At 35.0% G+C, this 4447-nt stretch overlaps 1 long non-coding RNA gene across 1 annotated transcript; it reads left to right on the top strand.

The window, feature by feature from the left end:
• The first annotated feature begins 2256 nt into the window (after positions 1-2256).
• LOC148690966 (uncharacterized) lies at positions 2257-2989 on the top strand. Its single transcript, XR_015956437.1, has 2 exons — positions 2257-2541; positions 2712-2989. It is a non-coding gene; the product is annotated as an uncharacterized LOC148690966 (long non-coding RNA).
• The last annotated feature ends 1458 nt before the right edge of the window (positions 2990-4447 follow it).

Below are 4447 nucleotides of genomic sequence, written 5' to 3'. Positions count from 1 at the left end.
AGAAGTCGAACTCCAGAAAGCTTTCATAATTCCCATAAACAAGTAGAAACTTCACCAAATTATTCAACTTGTCCACAGAAGTCGAACTCCAGAAAGCTTTCATAATTCCCATAAACAAGTAGAAACTTCACCAAATTATTAAATTTGAGATTTTATTTTCTAAATGGGTGTCAAGATAAATTTACATTTTGAATTGGGTTAGTGCGGTTAGTTTAGGTAGTAAATTTGGGTTTAAAGAGATATTACGTATTTAATTAAAAATAATATGGGGTAGAGAGTAAGTTGGGTGTAGAAAGAAGGAATATAAGTTCAAATAAAATTTCTCAATTCAAAATATTAAATAAATTAGTTAGGATTAAAACAATAATTTCAAATGGTAATGTTAGGGAGATTAAATTTGTAAATTAAATGATGTGTCACCAATAAGAATGAATACGTTTATTAACGTTTAAGTAATAAACCAATCATCAAGGTTCATATCCTTTAATTTTCAAAACTTTAATTACAAATTTAGTCTCCCTAAAATTACCCAATTCCAAAATAACTGACTTAATGGATATTACTTTCAGTTGTTGCTTTGAATAAAAAACAGAAAAACATTTTACTATTTAAAAAAAAAAAAGGAAATTTTTTTTCATCTACATATATAAATGAAGAAGGAAAAAATAATGAAACATTTACAATTTTAAAATTACCCTCTCCCCATTAAATTTTCAAATAATAAAAGAAATGCACCAAAAAAAAAAAAAAAAAAAAAACCGACTTCCATAACTAACTTTATTTTAAAAAAGATATATATTTTTTTGTGTTTTTTTTTCAAATAAAAATTTAACAAGTTATGTAAATTTCAAAAATCATTTATAATTATAAAAACTCAACTTATGTTTAATAATATTGATATATAACGTGTCAGATGCATTCCAAATACATTTATGAAGAAAAGTGTGTCCCTTTTTGAGTAGAGGACCAATTGAAAATTCAAGACCTATGTTTAATAAATTCAGGACCAATTGAAAATTCCGAATACATTTATGTTTAATAAATCTCGTCGTTTCGGCCAAATTACGGATCAGTCTCTTCCTCTCTGCAGCAATGTTCAGTTCCAACTTGCTCTGAGCTTTTCTTGTTCTGCTTTCGCTTCTGGAGCTCTCTGGGACTTGAGGTGGATTACATTTCTCTGATTAATTTTGTTAATTTCGTTTTTTTTTTCTTGGAAGTATTGATTGTAATTTGCTGATGAATTGTAGTTTAATTTGCTGATTAAGTTTTGGGTGATGAATTTGAAGTGAATTTTGAGAGGTATTATGAATTGGGTTTTGAATTTCAGTCGGAGAAATGAATTTTCCTGAGAATTTGTGGTGGGTGGGAGTCAGGTGAATTTAGTAAAAGTTGTTTGAAGCTGGCATCCCTAAGTTTCCATTTTTTGTTGGATTACCATTGTGAAAGAAGTTAACTTTGTATGCACATGTAAGTATGAATTACACTGGAGGAAATTGGCAGTGAGTGATCGAAATTCCCAAGGGAAATGGGAGTTACGAACTAAATTCGTATGAGTATTCGTATTCGGGTTGTTCTAAGTTCGAGTTTATGTTCATGAGCTTGAGGTCGGCACATTGTCCGTATAAGAACACTTGAAAGGTTTGGTTTTGGTGGTGTTGTTTGAAGCTGTATCAATAAATTTCAAATCTTGTTGAATTCTCATTGTGACAAAAAAGTACCTTTCTATGCGTTGCATCCAAAAATTACCATTGTGTGCGCATACATGTACACGTTTCAATGGAGGATAGATGGCGATTGCTCACAATGCCTCGCTAGGGTCAATGGGAGTTAAGAACTATTTAGTAGAAGTAGTTAAGAACTATGTGGCACAACCATTGCCGCATAGATTCTATAAGATCACTAGAACGGAGTATTTGGCGAGAACAGTATATGATCATCTTGATTGCTGATGTACGTGCCTCTCTATGAAATTTTCTTTGGCAACTAGTTTGCCCGGATATATATTTGGCATATTCTTTTCTTTTTCATATGAAGCCGCATGCCTTCACTTTAAAAGGCTTCCATTTCATCGTTTTATTAGTCAAACAGAGTCAAATAGGATTTGAGATTATACAATGATTGCTTGAGTTGCTTGGAGTTTCAGCTCACTTAGTTTCAAATTTGAGATTTTGCATTTTCTTGAGCTTTCTTCCCCCTTTATCTTTTCCTCTTAACCGTTCTATTCTTTCTTATTTAGTTAAATTTAGGGTAGTCATCTCTGATTTTAGTCTTAGGTTGTGGACATATACTTGACTTTTAGGTTGTGGACATATTCTTGACTTCATTTTGTGTTGTATTTCCCTTACTGACCATGTGTCGGTTTGTTTGCATCTCACAAAATAGATCCATTTGTTTTCCCTTGTTTTCCCTTCTGTTCCCCCAAGCAAAGATTTGTGAATATAAACTACTCTTGGGTCCACTTACACCGATGGGAGGGGAAACATCTACAAAAGACGCATGAAAGTATGCACAGTTGCTTTTCTGATATACCTAGATTACAAGGTGAATTTCTTTCATTTCCTTTCACTTATAGGCTGCCTATTTTATATAAAATACCCTTTTAACTTGTTTTTATTATAAATAATTGAAGGCTCTGATGTTAGACTTAAAACGTTCATGTAATATTAAAACACCATTGTACTAACCTTGTGAAGACATCCTTCAATGCACAGCAAGGACTGAAGCTGCAGCAAGCACACCAAAGCACCTAGAACTTAGAGGAGGGTCTTCTCCACACTCACCACGACTGTATTACTCGAACCTGTGGGGAATTATCTAAGTATATGTTTCGGTGGTGTATGCAGGGACCTTCCCTTGGTATTTATACTACTACAACCCTAGTGCACATTCCCATAATCATGCACTAGAATTCCTTATTGTACAAGGATACAATCTACCAAATCTCAGTCCTAATAGGATAGTATCAAGAACCCTAATTCTCCAATTATAACCGGATTATATACTTTACTTGGAGTCCAAGTTATAGCTTATAACTAAACCCTAATCGTATTTGCATTCCACATCAATTCTTATTAACTATATTTACCTATTAGCCATTGGATTAGAGTCTAACATCCAACATCTGCAGCAAAGAGAGAAATGGACTAACAAAACTAAAAGAGATGCTTTATGGGAAAATGCGCATAAGCGAAATGCTAAACGTGTTCTCAGTTTGATAGTGGAGTTGGAAGGTTTGTGAGTGAAACTTCTGCAGTATCTGTCTACACGGGCATATGTACTTCCTGAGGCATACATATGCCTTCTCAAGCAATTACAGGACTCTCTTCCTCCTCGTCCTTTGGAAGAGGTTGTCTCTATAGATTTTGTGATAGGATCATACATGTTAAAAGGAAAATTGCAAGAAAGTAAATGCAGGAAATGGAAAAGGAAATCAAAGGAAATTCATATCTTCATTCATGCCCAATTTAGATGAACATAGTAGTTTAAATACAAAAAAATAGCTAGGGTTTAGTAGTCTTAGTGGGCTCAACACTAGCAATGGGCCAAATAAATACTAGTAAACTATGGTGGCCTAAAGGGTCCTAACAATCCCTCCCCCTTAAAATGAGGCATGTCCTCATGTCGTCAAGTTAGGCATATAGAGGCTTGCGCTGCTTGTTCTCCCAAACCTTGGGGTTCCAAAAAAGTATCATGATAGATGCCTCGAAAACCAGTGCAGTGTGAATCTCCAAACGGACCACAAGAAAATTGGCTGCCAAACAGAATTTTGAACCAAGCCTGCCAAGTTGTGCTTCTACCATGCATGATCTCTGTAGAAGTGCAGGAGCTATGAAGCACACATCTCGTAAAATGGTATTCCACCTCTCCTTTGGTTTGACGAATGCTGAAAGCCCAAAAACCATGGCTGGCAAGGGATAGAGAAGATAACAGAGGAGTTCCAATTCAATCCTAGCAAACTTGACCTCAGTTGCTGAATATGTACCCGCATATACCCTTGGTGAAAAAATTCCCAAATTGTCTAACATTCCACAAGCACACTAGTTTCCAAAAATCCAGAAAAGTGATATAACCGAAGAACTTTGGCCGTAATGATCCTGATGCATATAATGCTACTGAACAAAGACCCAAAATGATCTTCAATTTATACCTTGATACATTCTGCAAGGAGGTATCATCCAATTTGGTGTTGATCGAATAATAATCTTGCATCCTCGGAGCAAGTAGCGATGCATCAGACAAATTGGCATCATCAACACAATAATGTATCAACTCTGCCAAACATGACAGCTCTTTGACCATGAAAGAATGATCTGCAAACGAAATGGCCCAAGTCTTGATATCATGAACATTTCCAAAATGGCTCAAAACACCATACATCACGGTACAGGTTTGGTCAAGACTCTTGGCAGTCCAAAGTCCCAAAATGGCGTGGTTATAGATTGTGTGG

The sequence above is a fragment of the Pyrus communis genome, chromosome 15 (assembly GCF_041283825.1).
Source record: "Pyrus communis isolate YQ-2024b chromosome 15, ASM4128382v1, whole genome shotgun sequence".
NCBI lineage: Eukaryota > Viridiplantae > Streptophyta > Magnoliopsida > Rosales > Rosaceae > Pyrus > Pyrus communis.
Note: the sequence above shows the minus strand (reverse complement) of the source record. Positions and strands in the feature narration are given on the sequence as shown.